Raw genomic sequence first — 17,824 nt, 5'->3', positions numbered from 1 at the left:
GAGACATTATGACTGAACATAAAAGATGCTATTCTTAAGTGTGTGAAGAGAAAAATATTAATGGGCTTGTGAAAGAGGTAGAGTCATATATTTATGTAACACAGATTATACTGATATTAATTATACCTGCTAAAGAGATCCAACAAAGAAGCCTATCCAGGAAATAAAAAGCATTTAACCTGTTGGGAAATGTAAATGCTAAGCACAGCTTTAAATGATGAATCAAATTGCAAATGCAGATTGAGGACACTTTTTGGGTGGGGAACGATTAAGGCTAGTTTGATTCTGGTATGTGATTATAACAGGACATGAAACAAAATACAGTGGTACCCCGCAAGACGAATGCCTCGCAAGACGGAAAACCCGCAAGACGAAAGGGTTTTCTGTTTTGGAGGCGCTTCGCAAGACGAATTTCCCTATGGGCTTGCATCGCAAGACGAAAGCCCATAGGGAAAAGCTGGCGGTCGGGAGCAAAGACTTTCGCCCACAGCCGGCCTTCAGAAGAGGACCTCTTCTGAAGGCCGGCGGGGGGCAAAAGTCTTTGCTCCCCCCGCCTGCCTTCCCCCCGCCTGCCCCGGGCGATCTTAAAATGCTGGCGGGCGGGAGCGAAGCGTTCGCTGCCGACCCCCAGCATTTTAAAATCTCCAAGGGACAGCAGAGAAGTCTCTGTCCCGAGGAGATTTTAAAATGCTGGGGGTCGGGAGGGAAGCGCTGCCGACCCCCAGCATTTTAAAATCTCCCCGTGTCCCGGGGAGATTTAAAAATGCTGGGGGTCGGCAGCGCTTCGCTCCCGACCCCCAGCATTTTAAAACCTTCCCGGGACACAGGGAGATTTTAAAATGCTGGGGGTCGGCAGCGCTTCGCTCCCGACCCCCAGCATTTTAAAACGCTGTTCCGAAGGGGGGGCGGGATCACCTGCCCCAGCTGCCCCACTTCGGAACGCTGTTCCGAAGCGGGGAGGGGGGGGCGGGAAGACCTGCCCCAGCCGCCCCACTTCGGAACGCTGTTCCGAAGCGGGGAGGGGGGGCGGGAAGACCTGCCCCAGCCGCCCCACTTCGGAACGCTGTTCCGAAGCGGGGAGGGGGGGCGGGAAGACCTGCCCCAGCCGCCCCACTTCGGAACGTTGTTCCGAAGCGGGGAGGGGGGGCGGGGACACCTGCCCCAGCCGCCCCACTTCGGAACGCTGTTCCGAAGCGGGGAGGGGGGGGCGGGAAGACCTGCCCCAGCCGCCCCACTTCGGAACGCTGTTCCGAAGCGGGGAGGGGGGGGCGGGATCACCTGCCCCAGCCGCCCCACTTCGGAACGCTGTTCCGAAGCGGGGAGGGGGGCGGGAACACCTTCTGAAGGCGGGCAGGGGGCGAAAGTCTTTGTCCCCCCTGCCTGCCTTCCCAGGGGCTTTTAAATCGCCCCGGACAGCGGAGAAGTCCTCCGCTGTCGGGGCGATTTTAAAATGCCGCCCACCAGCATTTTAAGATCGCCCGGACAGCGGAGAAGTCCTCCGCTGTCCCAGGGTTTTTTAAAATGCTGGGGGTGGGAAGAAAAGCCCTTGTCCCCCCCCCCCCCCCCCGCCTTCAGAAGAGGTCCGGGGACAGACTGTCCCCGGACCTGGTCTGAAGGCGGTTTCCCTAGGAACGCATTAATTGATTTTCAATGCATTCCTATGGGAAACCGTGCATCGCAAGACGAAAAAACCGCAAGACGAAGAGACTTGCGGAACGAATTAATTTCGTCTTTCGAGGCACCACTGTACTAAAAATCACTTTTCCTTCTGAGAATGACTACTGCTTATGAAATTGTGAGTTATCATCTACATCAGGCATGGCCAAACATGGCCCTCCAGCTGTTTTGGGACTACAACTCCCATCTTCCCTAACTAACAGGATCAGTGGTCAGGGATGATGGGAATTGTAGTCCCAGAACAGCTGGAGGGCCAAGTTTGGCCATGCCTGATCTACATTCTGAGGATCTCAAAAAATCTGCTATATTTTGGTAATATGCAGATTTATTTGAAAAAAAACTAGTTGAAAAATTAATTGGTTTAATGGAAGGTGATCAGTTCAGGCAGCTGACAGCCCTAATAAATATACATAAGTATATTGTATAAGTATAAATATACATCACTTTGACATCTCTGCCATAGATGCTTTCGATAAAGGGTATTCCTGTCCTAGGAGAGGGTGCAACTTGCCCAGTTTGCAGGATGCAAAAAGATTCTGCAGGACAGTTCTAGTTAGCTCTTGGAGAATTCAAAGATAATTTGCTAAAGAAGAGCAGGTTTTAAGAGCATTTGTTATTATTTTCTTTCACCATATCCTTCATAAATAACTACAGCAATATTATCAACACAGTGTGGGTGTCTTTCAATAGTGGTTATGTGATAATCTGACACAGAACATAAAAGATGGCAGGAAATTGAGGATCAAGAGTGTCCTGAAATTTCACTTAGCTAAGACTCTTGCCTTTTCCTCCAGTTTCAAAGGCTGGGAGAGGGAAATGGACTGCCTTAACTTTCAGTTTCCTGGGTGTTTTATAGCTTTGCCATGAACATGTCCAGATAGGAATGAAAGAAGTGTGTGTGGAAAATAAAACAAACACAAGTTGTGTTCTACATCTGAAGATCAAAGATTGAATTGCAAGCTCTTTTCTCCTCTCCCCTCCCCCCAAAAAAGTGAGGGGACATGTGCATCTGCCCTGGTCCACAGCCTGAACTGATTAAACTGATGAAGCAGGGTGCAAGACTTTTGCCTACCTCAGCCTTGTAGTACCTTGATGGGGACAGTAATTTACTGGTAGTTATTTCCTTTATAAATCGCTTCCCATGAAACATCCTGAAGCAGTTCACCATAAAATCAACCAGAAAACCATGTATAAAAACCATTTGAAATCCAATGCAGACTCCAGATAGCCATCTCCACTTGAAAATTATCCTTGTGATGTGAAATACAGCGCACTGTTCCCCAGAGCAGTGACGGGTTTATGGTCCATGGTGTTTTCTACACAGCCCTTTTTTGAGGGGTGCGGGTAGGGCTATTCCTTCATTTAAATAAATGTGACTTCCATCCAAAAAATACAACAGAGCTAAATGCTTAAAAATGAGGTAATAACACAGATAATTCCTCCCCCCCCCCATTAGATTATTAAACAGTTCCTTTTGCTTGTGATGAGACACATATAGAGAGAGGAAGGAAGAAAGGAATGTGTCAGCAGTTGCCACACGACACGTCGGCCTGCATGGCATCACAGCTTCTACAGTTTAATCGGGGAGTAGGAGACATTTGACACAACGTAATAAATTCAAACACGAGAATTCATCAAGGGCAATTCATTGTCATGTTTCAAAGATCTTCTCTCAGTTAATTATGTTAATGACTGGGGGGGGATCATCTACCGCAAGGGGCCCTACTTTGTGCATATCTATAAATCCTCAACTGCCCTAGAGCTTCTGTGCCATGGGTTGGGCCGGCCTTCTCATCAGCCAGAGTGAGGCATCTGCCTCAGGTAGAGCATGTTGAGGATGGGGATGGAGACTTGATAGTCATCCTCCTGAGTGACCCCACCCATTCCCTTCTGTCGGAGGACCGCCATATGGCCTGCTCTGAGCATCCCATGGGAGGATATTGACCCATTACCAACTTTGAAGCATGATTCAGCTGCAACCTGGTCCACTTCAATACGCTGAATTTTTTGTGTAAGGGAAGGGGTTTTGTCCTTCTGCAAGCACAACATCTTGTGCCATCCCTACAGGAGCCTTGCATTGGTCAGCCTGGAGACATCTCTTGCTTTGTTAACAGCCTTGAAACCATGGGGGTGGCTACAGATGCTTGCCTCCAAGGAGCAAAAGCTGGGGGTGATTTTAATCGGGGGGGGGGGGGGGAATTGTGTTGGAAAAGGGATAAACTGAACCTCCTTCTCATAGCACCATGATCTTAACTAGGGATGGGGGGAGAAATTCAGTTTCATTTGCATTTAAAGGCAAATATTACAGTAAATCCAAACTTTCCGAACCAACCTGAGAACCAAACTTGCCATCATTCAAAGCTTGCCCTTCCCCGAATTTTGTGACATGTTTTCCTTGTCTTATGCAAATGTCTGAATGACAGAAGCAGCGCTCTTGTTTCTTTTTAAAAGTTCTCTGCCAGGGTCTAAAGAACCTGGTTCTTTGTTTTCAAGGGCGTTTAAGGCTCCTGTTACTCAGACAGTCGACTCCCCCCTTGCTTCGAAAACTGGCTTTGAAACTGAAAGGAGTTTTGAAAGCAGTTTGTGTTGTGATCATGGCATTGAGGGGGAACATCCTTTGTTTAAGAGAAAATAGTATTAAAACCCCACTTGGCACAAACAAATTCTCCTTTTGACTCTCCTAGCAGCGCAATCCTACGCATGTTTTACTACAAAGTCAGCTCCACTATGTACAATAGGGCTTGCTCCCTCCTGGGGGTGCATTTAGGATTGCAGTATTAATCCCCATCACTTTGACCCATATATTTTAAAAGGCAGCTTGGTTGCCCTCCTGCTTACTGCCGTCTTTTATATATTTCTCAGCTATCATCATCATCATTATTCATTATGAATAATAGTGATTTTTCTAGCACCTGTAATTTTCAGGGAGCCTTTCGACCTTTCTTATCTTTGGCTCGGTTTAATTGTAGCTGCGCATTATTGTATGTGGTGTTTTTGCTTCGTGTGGGAGCAATTAAACCAAAATGAACAAGGTAAAGAAATGCCATAAAATTATTTGCAAATTAAAAGCGTGACAAAAGTTTTCCAGTTTATGATAGCATAATAAGCAGAATGGTCACCAAGCACTGGTACATATTTGAAAGATGATACCCAGTCTTGCTTCTGTTAGTTTAAACCAGGGAACCAGGCAGAGGGTCTTCTCGGTAGTGGTGCCCGCCCTGTGGAATGCCCTCTCACCAGATGTCAAAGAAATAAACAACGATCTGACTTTTAGAAGACATCTGAAGGCAGCCCTGTTTAGGGAAATTTTTAATGTTTGATCTTTTACTGTGTTCTTAATATCCTGTTGGAAGCCGCCCAGGGTGGCTGGGGAAACCCAGCCAGATGGGTGGGGTATTATTATGATTATTAATAATAATAATTACAAAGATGAAACTGGAGAAAAGGATATTAAAATGCATCTGCATATGTGCCGGACTCAGCCTACAATTTTCCATAGCTATGCAAAGCAGGATGTGTTGTTTTCAGGATCCCACATTTTAGTACTTCCTCAAGTGCCCCAGAATTGTCTCCCATCTGAGAGCTGGCAAGCAGCGGTGGCAGCAATTAGTGGATAATTTAGGGGGATGCAGCTGGCCTACTTTGCAGGGCAGTTGTGCAACAGCTGCACAAGGAAGAGTGTAAGCTCATACCAATAACAAACTTAGTTGGTCTCTAAGGTGCTACTGGAAGGGGGGAAATTATTTTGTTTTGACTACAGCAGACCAACACAGCTACCTACCTGTAACTGTTCTCATTTGCGTGAGAGAGGGTTACAGAAGTGCTTCCTCACCCCAAGATCTTATGGATTAGGAGAGGAGAAAAATGTGAGGCCCAAGGCTATAACTACTATGACTACACCAGGATTCTGGTTCTTGCACTCTAGATTTCAATTCTGTCCATAAGTTTTGAACACAGATAGTTTTACTGTATATCAAGGCTTCCATTCTCCAGCTGCTAAACTAGCAGCTGGTGTTTACTTTGGGCAGCTGATATGTACTTGTCTCTGATACATACACACACACACTCTCTCTCTCTCTTAGTTTGCGCATTACTCATAGTTTGAAAATCACTTTTGACTCCTGTAACGTAATTATGTTAATGTCAACTGAGTCACACAGAAACAGAAAGCTCTGTACATCAAGACTTGGTGTCGGTTTCTGAATACAGTGCACTCCTGTACACAGGAGGAGGGGACAAAATTGCCGGATTGTGAAAGTCATGCTAAATTACAAGCCGTGGCTCAGAAGGAAGGTTAATTTTAATTCAGGTTCACTGCAATTACCATTTTGAAAGGAAGATCAAGCAACTTTTTTCCCATTGGAGGCAGATCGATTAAACAGCAGGGAAAGTTGGGACGCCTCCACCTTCTTGCCAAGCGATATTTGCAGAATAGGGTTCACAAACTGGCAAAGATAGATACTGTATGCTTAAGCCCACGGATTTCAACAAGCAGAAGCCTGTCCAACTCTAGACTGCAATGTGGCTACATAGGCAGGACTATTCTTCATAATCAGCTATTGGTGCTGAGCAACACATTTCAATCCTAGGCACACTTACCTGGGAGGAACTCCCAAATAGTGGAGCTTATTTCTGAGTAGACATGTGTAGGATTACACTGCACAGCAATGTATTAATTTAAACTAGACCTATTAATGTCAAGTACCGGTAGTAGTTTAATGTCAAGTAGCTGGCTTTAGAAGATCTCTGAAATGTGCTAGACTGATACTTTTTTTGGTTCTGTAGTACAGTAAGCCTGCAACTTATGCAGGGTTTACATTCTGGGGATCGTGCCTGAAGGTAAAACTGCCTAAAGTAAACACACATTGGGTGCAGTGGTAGATGGAACTGTCAAATTCTTTTTTTCCTGGACACTCAACCCCTTTTCCATTTTTGGTTTTTTATTTTGAGCAAGTGTGAAAAGCTGAATTCATCCATTACATGGGCACAAGTTGTGGGTTTACTGCACGTTCTCCTCAGAAGGAAAATGAACATGTAAGGGTTGGTGTGTCTGGAGAAGTGGTGCGTATGAAACCCTATTATTTAAACTACAGTATCCTGTGGAATAGGTTGCTTCAATAAACTGACCTATTTCTGAGTCACACGGTGTCAGTACTTTCTTTTTCTTTCAAATTGGTTTTTATTAAAGATTTTCTGTGACACAAAGAAAACAAATAAACAAGGAAAATTGCATACAGCGCCTCCACTTTCAGTTCCTAGAGTCATACAAATAAAGCATACTGCAACGAAGCTCTGGACCCTCTAATCTCTCACAATATAGGGCTGCCATGTGTCAGAAACAGTGTCCGGGCGAAAATCGCTAAAATGTCCAGGAAAATCCAGGCATGTAGATTTTGGTTTTTAAATTTCCTTTTACGAGATTTTGGGGGAAACACTCAACAACTTTGGTGTCTGGATTTTCACTTTTTGAAATACAGCAACCCTCTCACAATGCCAATAAAAATAAATAACTATATAAATAAAGGACCTACGCATGAGACGCTGACACAAAAACCCTGCACAGACACTATGCAACAGAATGAAAAGATCATTATCCCATCTCCTGCAACCCTTCCCTCTCTCTCTCCCCTCTTTCCCCCCAATGTCCATGGCAATACTGAACATAAATGCACAGTGTCCATACTTTTAAGGCAAAGACCTTTTCAGACCAATAGTTCCCTTCACAAACACACAGATAAACATGTCATGTTGTTGTTGCTGTTGGCGGTGGTAAGCAAGTACATATTTTCTACATACAGAGATGGGTGTGTGAGCACAGTGGTACCTCGGGTTACAGACTCTTCAGGTTACAGACTCTGCTAACCCATAAATAGTACCTCAGGTTAAGAACTTTGCTTCAGGATGAGAACAGAAATCGTTCAGCGGCAGCGGGAAGCCCCATTAGCTAAAATGGTACCTCAGGTTAAGAACAGTTTCAGGTTAAGAACGGACCTCCGGGAAAAATTAAGTTCTTAACCCGAGGTACCACTGTACATGTAGGAACTAGCCTCCTGCACAAAAGTAGGATTTACATTCACTGCCCCGCCTAGTTTTGTTTCCAGCCCTAATCACCACTGGCATGTGGCCCCCAGAAGGCTGACAAGAAAGGAATGCGGCCCTTCAGCTGAAAAAAAAGTTCCTCTCTAAATGTAATAGCCATGAGGGTGGCCAGGAAGGATCAAAGCCCTACCACTCTGTTCCCAACTAAAAATCTCTTCATCTCCCCATCTACTGTTTGCATCAGGAAGGTGTCCTCCATTGGCACCAATGGGTGTGTCCTTCCCTATGGAAACAGCAGTTGGGGGGGGAGGGATTTTAAATAGGGCATTGGGAAGGAAAGAGCTAAGCTCCCCCTCCGCGCACACCCAGCTGTGCTTCAATTTCACTTGTCCATATACGTCAGATCTAAAACAACAGACTGTAACATGTTGAATGAGGAGCACTCTCCCTTACTGACAGATTCAGAAGAATAGTCATGTCCGCCAAACGTAAATGACTTAAGGTATGTTCATTATTAGTGGCTTGAAGCAAAATAAGGTCATTCTCTCCCTCTCAAGTCTTGGTTGCCATAGATCATGACCACACATCTCAAATTGGTCGCAATATGGCCATGCCAAGTCACAATACGCACCTGGAGCCCTGGGAATTTTTAACACTGCAGAGAGAGCGAGGATGCTGTCACTGGAAGTGAGGGAAATTTTGGGTTTCCTTGCCCCTGCAACACGCAAACCCCAAACACCTATTTGTTAAGCTGCCACCTGACTTGCATGCTCATCTGTACCTATGCGATGGCCATTACGGTTTTCCTCATTTATTTATTTTTATCCCACCATTCTCCAAGGAGAGCAACATGTTGTATATGGCTCTCTCCCTCCTCGTTTAATCCCCACAACAACCCTGCGAAGTAGGTTAGGCCGAGAGGCAGTGATTGGTCAAGATCACCCAGTAAGCTTCTTGGCCAAGTGGGGATTTGAACCCTGGTCTTCTACATCCTTGGCTGGCACTTTAACCACTGTACCACACTGCCTCTGTTCACAGTCCTGCAGATTCCTCCACATTGTTTTCTAATCAGATTGAAGCTGGTTTGAGGAAGGAACATATCCAGCAGCAGTATTTGTCACGGAACCATAGGATCAATATGGATTGTGGCTGTTGTGCGATGGCTGCGTTGAAAATTAGCAGTGGGAGCACACTGGATGTGGAGTACAGTGGACACCTGAGTTGCGAACGTGATCCGTGCGGAATGCACATTCGCAACCTGCAGCGTTCGCAACCCGCAGCGACGCATCTGCACATGTGCAAAGCGTAATTTAGCGCTTCTGCGCATGAGTGACTGCCGCAACCCGGAAGTAACCTGTTCCGGTACTTCCAGGTATCGGTGGTCCGTAACCCACAAAAACGCAACCTGAAGTGTCTGTAACCTGAGGTATGACTAATTGGAAAGGTGAGCATACCCATACAGAGATTTAAGAATGTGCTTCACTCGCTGCCACCAAAATCAGTGGTCCTTTTCACAAATTTCCGTAGGCTGAAATCCTAGACACACTTATTGGAGGGTACACACCATACATTAGAAGCACAGGACTTGCTCCAAAGAATCCTGGGAATTGTAGTTTGCCAAGGGTGCTTGGAATTGTAGCTCTGTGAAGTGTACGCTACAGTTCCCAGGTTTCTCTGGGGAAGCCATGTGCTTCAAATGAATGGTGTGTACACAGCCTAAGCTCCATTAGGCATAAGACTGCACACTAGCAATCTCATTTCTCAACTGTGACACAGCTCAAATACAGAATATGTCTATTTGGTATTGGTGAAATAGCGGCATGCATATGTTCAGTGATATTTAGTTACCCCAAAAAAGCTCATTAATTTAGAAACTCACTCCAGAGCATAAATTCCCACCCACCCACAGCAAAATGATTGATGCCCTGGGTGACACCCCCAGATGAATCTCGTGAATGCCCCTCCAAAACGCACGCGAGATACCCTCGTGAATATAGCTTTACAATCTAAACATGACCATCAGTGTTCATTTGCTAATTTCAGGAAAGGGGGGCAGGGGGGAAATGTCTATTTTCAGGCATTTGCAAAAGTAATCTGTGATGTTCAACATTCAATGTTCACCGTTAACAGTCCCAAGCACTGTTCACACACACACACACACACACACACACGTTTACATGGATGTATATAGTATTACCTGGGAAAGTTGAGAGATGAGCCAGTTCCAGACCTGAAGCAGCCCTGGGTCTCTGGGAAAGCTGAGCTTCTCTCTTTTAGCCTGACTCCTCATCTCTCTTTCAAACCTCTCCATCTGCTCCCTTAGCCAGAACCTCAGTTAATGACCTAAATCTCCTTTGCCCCCCAGGCACCCCCCAAGTAACCAACTGTTGTTACTAAATTAGGTGGGAATATGAAATCATAGCATAGGTGACTAATATGCGCCCTATAATTCTCCACTACCCATGATCTAAATATGAAGCAACCGCATCATCTCGACCTTACGAGTGCGTGAGGGGCTGTATTTCACAGCGATGCCCTTTGCTCAAAAGATAACCTACTAGGGACAACATCTGTCGTTCGAAACCGGTGAGACTGACATGAGTTCTAAATATTTTTGTGTGATCCTTTGCTCCTCTAACTACTTAAATCATTTTCTGCTTTTTAGTGTGTGGAAATTTACAGCCAGTGGCTCTTCCTTTACAATACAAAGACATGTCAAAAACAGCATTTTTAAAAAAAAAACAGGGGGGAGGGGGAATGACAATGTTTAGAAAAGAAAAAGTCGTGTTCAATTACAAAACTAGTGATAAGGAAGTTATTCTTAAATAAGTGAGTTATGAAAGAGGCAGTGTGGTGTAGTGGTTAGAATGTTGAATCCTTAGGAACAGGAAGACATGAGTTCAAAGCCCCACAATCATGAGGTTCTCTATGTAATTTTGGACAAGCCAACTTACTCTGCCTAACCTACCTCTCAGGGTTGTTGTTGTTGTGATGATGGAAGGGTGGGTGGGGAGGAAGAACCATATATGCCTCTCTGAACTCCCTGAAGGAAGAATGGGATATAAACAGTAATAAATCATAGAATCATGGAGTTGGAAGGGACCCAAGGGTCATCTAGTCCAACCCCTCTGCAATGCAGCAATCTCAGCTAAAGCATCCCTGACAGATGGATGCAATACAAACAATTCTGAATGTATTTTTAACACTTAAGTTTCCAGAATCGGGAATGTCAATATTACATGTGGTTGTTGTGGTGTCTTCTTCTGTTGCTCATCAGCATCTGGTATTCAGTGACCTGTCGTCTGAACATGTTGCACAGTCATCACAACTAGAATTGTCCCTGAATATTATGAAAATGATATACAGGTGGTACATGACCCCAGTCAAGCTCGCAAAAATCTATCATTTGCCCGATAATAAATGTTGGAAATGTAAAGAAACTGAAGGTACATTCTTTCACCTTTGGTGGACGTGCCCAAGGATTAAGGCTTTCTGGGAGACGATATATAATGAATTGAAAAAGGTATTTAAATATACCTTCTTGAAGAAACCAGAGGCCTTTCTCCTGGGCATAGTCGACCAATCGGTGTTAAAGAAGGATAGAACTTTCTTTATGTACGCTACAACAGCAGCAAGAATACTTATTGCAAAGTATTGGAAGAGACAGGACATACCCCCTCTGGAAGAATGGCAGATGAAGGTGATGGACTACATGGAATTGGTGGAAATGACTGGTAGAATCCGAGACCAGGGAGAAGAGTCGGTGGAAGAAGACTGGAAGAAGTTTAAAGACTATCTACAGAAATATTGCAAAATTAATGAATGTTAGAATGATGTTGGATTGAAATTAAGTGGTTTCTAGCTGTAATGGTAAAAATTGAATATGAAATAATGGCTTTTTATAAGTAAAAATTTAATGTCATAATAATTAAAGATTAAAGATCAGGGTAAAAGAAAGAGGGAAAGAAACTGCTGAACTAATAAATTGAATTGGAATACAAAAAAGGGAGGTATGAGGAGGTCCGGGAAACAAGTAGTAAATGAAAGATAAGCAATGAAAAGATTGATTGTTTTTAACTATTTTTATTTTGTATTTTTTCCTTTTTCTTTTTTCATTTTGTAATATTGTAAAAACCCTAATAAAAAATTTATTAAAAAAAAAGAATTGTCCCTGAATTTGTCTAGCCAGTTTGAAAAGTCCTCTAAGCTTATGACCAGTACAAGAGGGGAGGCTCACCTGGCAGTGGAACGGTCATTGCACACCTTCGGGCACCAGGCAAAAGCATTCTGTTAATCAGGCCTTTGGCTTTTAACTACCTATGACATTTTTGCCCCAGTGGGATGTTTCAACCTATTTTGTGTGTATGTGTGTGCCTGGTTTTAATGAATGTGTTTGTTTTTTTGCTTAAAATATCGTAAGTCACTTTGAGTTGCCATGGCAAAACAGTGACTTATTCTTATTCTTAATGTGGCAGCCAATCCCATAAAACAGGGATGGGAAACCTGTGGCTCTTGAGATGTCGGATTCCAATTCCCATCATCCCCAGCCAGCATGACCAATGGTCAGGGATTATGGGAGCTCTAGCTCAAAAACATCTGGAAGGTCACAGTTAATTAACTATATGCTGTGTGAAACAAAGTTTTTTAACAGCAGCATATAAACAGAAAAGCATCAGTTTGGGCTAGTCAAGAGGCCTTTGGGTTTTCTACTCATATGCAGCAAAGCCATGGCATGCTTATTTATTGTGGTTATATCCTATCTTTATTCCAAGGATTTTAGGGAGTACTGTATTTTCCCTCATGCTCAGTCCTCATAACCACCCTATGAGGTAGATTAGGCTGAGCAATATGGAGTGGCTGGCCCAAGGATGTCCAGTAAGCTTCATGGCTGAATAGGGAGTTGATCCCGTGTCTTCCTGGTCCATGTCCACCACACTAACCGCTGCACAAGAGTAACACTGGACTTAGGTGCCCCATGGGATTCTCTACTGCAAACGTCTGTGACACATTTGATTTCAACCATATTATATAAGCAAGCCCTTGAGTGGTTACACACACAATCCAGCATGACCAATGTATTCTTGGCATCATTCCCAATGTCAGTGGAGTTTTTGAGTTATTACGGAATGACGGTTACAACTTCATCAACGTTGGTCAATATTGCTTTTCTCTCACACACCAAAGTATTAAAGTGTGGGATAGGCACACAAATTCCATTTTAATTCAAATGGCCCTCATAAAATGAGAATGCAAGGGAACACATAATATGGATCTTAGGCTGGCTGTTCAGCTACCTCCAACTGGTATGAAGAACACTGTTATCAGAAAATGTAACAGGCTTTTTAGAAGTTAACACTAACCAATGTAGTTTACAGCACAATCCTATACAAGTCTACTCAGAAGTAAGTCCCAAGGAATTCAATGGACCTTACTCCCAAGTAAGTGGATATAGGATTCTAGCCTTAGACTACAAACAACAATTTGTGTTCCAGATAAACTATGGTTCCTATCATTTCCCCTTTCTTCTGCCTTCCCTGAGAACTCCCATATACTATCACATTAACAATTATTTATATGCTGTCAGACTATTGGTGAATCTGGTTCAGTACGAACTACTTTGATTGGCAGCAGCTCTCCAAGGTTTCAGGTACAAGCTTTTCAGAGTCCTACCTGAAGACACCAAGGACTGAATCTGAGACCTTCTGTATGCTAGACAGATGTTGGACCACTGAGCTACAGTCCTTCCCCTCTGAGGGTGGCAAGGCAACACCCCAAGCCATGGTTTGTTGGTTTGGATTTCACATCAAACCATAGTATTCCCAAAGGGTGGAGTACAAAACAGTTTCAAACCATGGTTTCAGATCCTAGTTTGATTGCTGCATTTGCAACCTTATGGTGGAAGGTGCTTAAGAGCTTCTAAGTAGAGCACAGGCCTGGGAGTGTGGGGATCTGTGGACTTCCAGATATTTTGGCCTCCACATCTCTCTCGGCATGCCCAATGGTCAGGGAACTGTAGTCTAGGAACATCTGGAGGGCCACAGGTTCCCACACCAGGCACACAAGGACAGCGTATCCCTGTATTTTTTATCCAGCTACCAAACAATGGGGGCAGATGAAAGAGGAAGGCTGTTCACCTCAGGCTTGCATGTTTCCTAGAAGCATATGGCTGGCAACTATTGGAAAGAGAATGTGCAATTAAACTGGGGCCTTTGGTCAGATGCACAAGCCACTTGCGTCCATTGTAACCAGGCTCAGATTAGGCCAATAATCTGTTGTAGATTAAGGCTGTATTGTATGATTACATTTCTATCCCACCGTTTCCCCAAGGAACTCAAGGTGGTGCCCAGTATTATCCCCACTCCTCTTTTCATCCTCACAACACCCCTGTGAGGTGGGTTAGAAATGAGGGGGCAGTGGCCGACCCAAGGTCAACCGCCGGGTTTCACGGCTTAGTAGGAATTTGAACTCTGTTCTCTCTCAGCTCCTAGGCCACCACTCTAACCACTACACCACACTGTCTCCCAGGAGGTCTCTCATCCAGGCACTGAACAGACCCAAGACCTGTCGTCATATCCTGTTGCTGTTTTTTAACAAATTTTAACAAGGCTGCTTTCGTTTTTCGCTTTAAAAAAGAAACTCTTCATTGGGCACGTCGTCTCCTTTAAAGGCTCCTGACTGCCGCTTCCTTCTGCATTCGGAACCCAGAGCGGAAGGGAAAAGGTCACTGTCCCTTTAAGGGCGCCGCACGCCAGCGAACATTCCAAGCTTTCCCCGTCCCTCTTTAGCGCGTCACCGGCATTCCGGGAAGAGGTCGGCGTCGGCCCCTCTCCGTCCTTGACAAGAGGGGCGGGCGGCGACTCGAAACAAAGAAATATTCGCGTCGCGGAACAGGAGAAAAGAGGATTCAGAGCGCCGTCGCTTGCGCCCGAGCGCTTTCTGAGCGCTACGGCAAGCGACGAGCCCCCTTGCCCATCCGCACTCCTCAGAACTGGCAGGCCCGCCGCCGGGTGATGACTCACGAGGGGGCGTGGCTGCAAAGCCCTGTTTCCTTCTCTCTAGCTATGACTCATCGTTGACCGCGGAAGCCCCCCGCGCACGCGCAGCAGTGCCGTCTATTTATAAACCGGCCCAAGGAGGGTGAGTGATGTCATGCAGGCGGCAGTTGGGCAGCGACCGAGATTCGGTCTCGCCCCGCCTGTTGCCTAGCGCCCTAGCGGTGTTTACTCTGCTGGGGGCCGCAGGTTGCCTGGCAACCGCGCCAGGCCGCATGAGAGCGGGAGGGCTGTGGAGGGGGGGGGACACCCCTTAAGCAAAGGCCGCTCAAGAGGGGGACGAAAAGAAATAGGCCCTTAAAACCCTTTAGGGTTTCTGCTCATGCCCAGGAACACGTCCCTCATGTTGTTGGTTTTATTTAGAGGGGTTTTTTTGTCCTGCTTTTCAGCCCATAAAGAGTCCCAGGGTGGCTTACATATGTCAATAATAAGCATCTTCATGCGTATTATATAACACATATATAGCTAGGTGTATTCTCCATGATAACTTTAAAGTTTCTTTTTAAATAGTCCCAGGGAGGAATAGTAAAGCAGGTTCATATAGTTGGGTTGGGATGAGGCACGGCATTCTAATTCATTGAAAGGTATAAAGTGAAGTTATTTATGCTGGGTCAAAGAGTTTCGCTTCTTTTTGCCTAAAATACAGTGGAATGTTGGATTAACGTGTTTTTTAGTATATTTTAGTATACTATGTTTCTAAAGAAATGTTAATATGAATGAGTTTTGGTGTTATGTGTTAGGTTTATTTGTAATTATTTATGATTATGTGTGATTAAAAACCAATACAAAAATCAAAAAGTTCTGGGCCGATATCATGCCTTTAAACATATCTGTGCTATGACCGCATTTGGAAGACACTGTATAATTCTTGTTGCCTCACCTTCCAAAGGATAAGGTAGAATTGGAAAAGGTTCAGAGAAGGTTAATCAAAATAATCAAGGGAATGGAGTGACTCTCTTAGCCATCATGGTGGCTATGATCAGCCTCCATGGTTAGAGACAGCAACGCTACTGAATATTGCTGGAAACCACATGTTCGGATGCTGCTTTTGGGTTTTTTACAGGCAGTTGGATGGCCACTGAGAGAGCAGGGTGCTGGACTAGTTGGGCCATTGGCCTGATCAAGTAGGTTCCTCTTATGTTCTTATGACTGATTTGCCTTGAATTAAGCCCTGGCAGCATTCTCTATGGGTGGAAAAACATGGTCATTGCGGCACACACTCAAAAATTATAATAGGTTTGGTTGTACCACGTTATGAATGTTTAAGATGGAATCCCAGTAGAATATTAAAATTTACTATTTATTACAACATTTTAAATCAGTATACATCTGTAAAAAGACATGAGAAATGGACCTTTAGGAAGGCAGGAAACGAAATGAAAGCTGAGGAACATGGGACCTGGGGTCAGATGAAGCAAGATTAGGAAAGAGGGATGATGAAACTGCAGGAAAAGGGAAAGAGCAGTGGTCCTAGGAAAGGAAGAGTGGAAGAAAAAATGATAGAGAAAAGAGCTAGGATGAATCTGATGAGAGTGAATCTTAGTTCCTTTACTATCTCTGTCATTCAGAAAAGCAGCTGTAAAATATAAGTGGCCTGTGGCTCAGACAGATGTGTGAAATTCAAGAGAGAAATGGAGCTATTAATAGATACTGAAGGCATGAACTATATAAATAAACAAATTCAATTTGTCTGTTATTTTTCACTGTCAGCTTCCCCAGTGTTCTGTTCATGCTCAGCCCTCAAGCATTTTCAGCATCGTTTGGAGCCAATGGAATGCTAATGCTATGTAATAACATGTAAATTAGGGATATAAGAGATTTGTAATTCAGTAATAATAAAAGAGGGATGCGGGTGGCGCTGTGGGTAAAACCTCAGCGCCTAGGGCTTGCTGATCGCATGGTCAGCGGTTCAAATCTCCGCGGCGGGGTGAGCTCCTGTCTTTCGGTCCCAGCTCCTGCCCACCTAGCAGTTCGAAAGCACCCCTAAGTGCAAGTAGATAAATAGGTACCGCTTTATAGCGGGAAGGTAAACGGCGTTTCCATGTGCTGCGCTGGTGCCGGCTCGCCAGAGCAGCTTCGTCACGCTGGCCACGTGACCCGGAAGTGTCTCCGGACAGCGCTGGCCCCCGGCCTCTTAAGTGAGATGGGCACACAACCCTAGAGTCTGGCAAGACTGGCCCGTACGGGCAGGGGTACCTTTACCTTTACCTTTAATAATAAAAGAGAAGTGCCCTATATTAAGGACATAGGATGAAATCCAGTGTGGTATGGTAGTTCCACTAATGGAATGGCTTTTGATCCAATAGAAGTGTCTGGTAACAGGAAAGGAGAGGAGGATTCTCATGGATTTCAGCTATCTACATAATCTGGAGGATCCCTCAACTGTCTGGAACAGGTTTTGTAGAGGGTCTGCAGTGGGAAGGGGGAAATGGAGAAAATTGCCTTCCTGCTTAACATTAGTGAATGGCTCTGTTAGATCAAAAGTTGTTCTGTGAGTGGGACAGCAGCCTTGGATTTCCTCCAACAGAGGCTGCTTTATACCCAGACAGACTGTTGATTCATGTAGGCAAAGAATTAAGGCTGCACTCCTTAACGTATGTCCTAGGGCGTGAGTACCATTGGACTTAATACTAAGTAAGAAATGCATAGAATTGCACTGCCAGTGTTACCAAATTAGTGATGAAGCCCCATACAAATTGTGTGACACTGTTCAGCCCCTATGATACTGTGTAGCAAATCCCTCTTCAGACACCTGTTCAACCTTCATTCTTTTCTGTTGTCAAGAGCTGCAGTAGGGTTTGGTCCTCCAAGAAGAAATAATGTTTTGGGAACATTTTCTTTTGGTTCCTTTATTTATGTGCCTGTGGGCAGGGGCTTGGAAGAGGAGAAGGAAAAGCTTCATTTTTCCACATGTAATATTCTGGGTTTGCCAAGTCCTAGGAGCTATTATATTGATGTAATTGCCTCTTTCCTGTTCCTGGCTACATAAATAGAATGGACATTTGGATCACCCGTGATTCTTCTAATTTTAGTCCCTATTTCTCAGTTTTGTGACA

At 44.7% G+C, this 17,824-nt stretch overlaps 1 protein-coding gene across 1 annotated transcript in view; it reads right to left on the bottom strand.

Annotated features, from left to right (window-relative positions):
• ATF3 (activating transcription factor 3) overlaps positions 1-11,172 on the bottom strand; it is a 38,048-nt gene extending 26,876 nt beyond the window's left edge. The window contains exon 1 of the mRNA XM_028724699.2: positions 9,914-11,172. The gene's annotated coding sequence lies outside the window, so the exon portion shown is untranslated. The remainder of the gene's footprint in view (positions 1-9,913) is intronic.
• Positions 11,173-17,824: the final 6,652 nt, after the last annotated feature.

This window comes from Podarcis muralis, chromosome 3 (assembly GCF_964188315.1).
Source record: "Podarcis muralis chromosome 3, rPodMur119.hap1.1, whole genome shotgun sequence".
Taxonomy (NCBI): Eukaryota; Metazoa; Chordata; class Lepidosauria; order Squamata; family Lacertidae; genus Podarcis; species Podarcis muralis.
The sequence above is the reverse complement of the archived record's forward strand: the minus strand, read 5'-3'. Positions and strand labels throughout refer to the sequence as shown.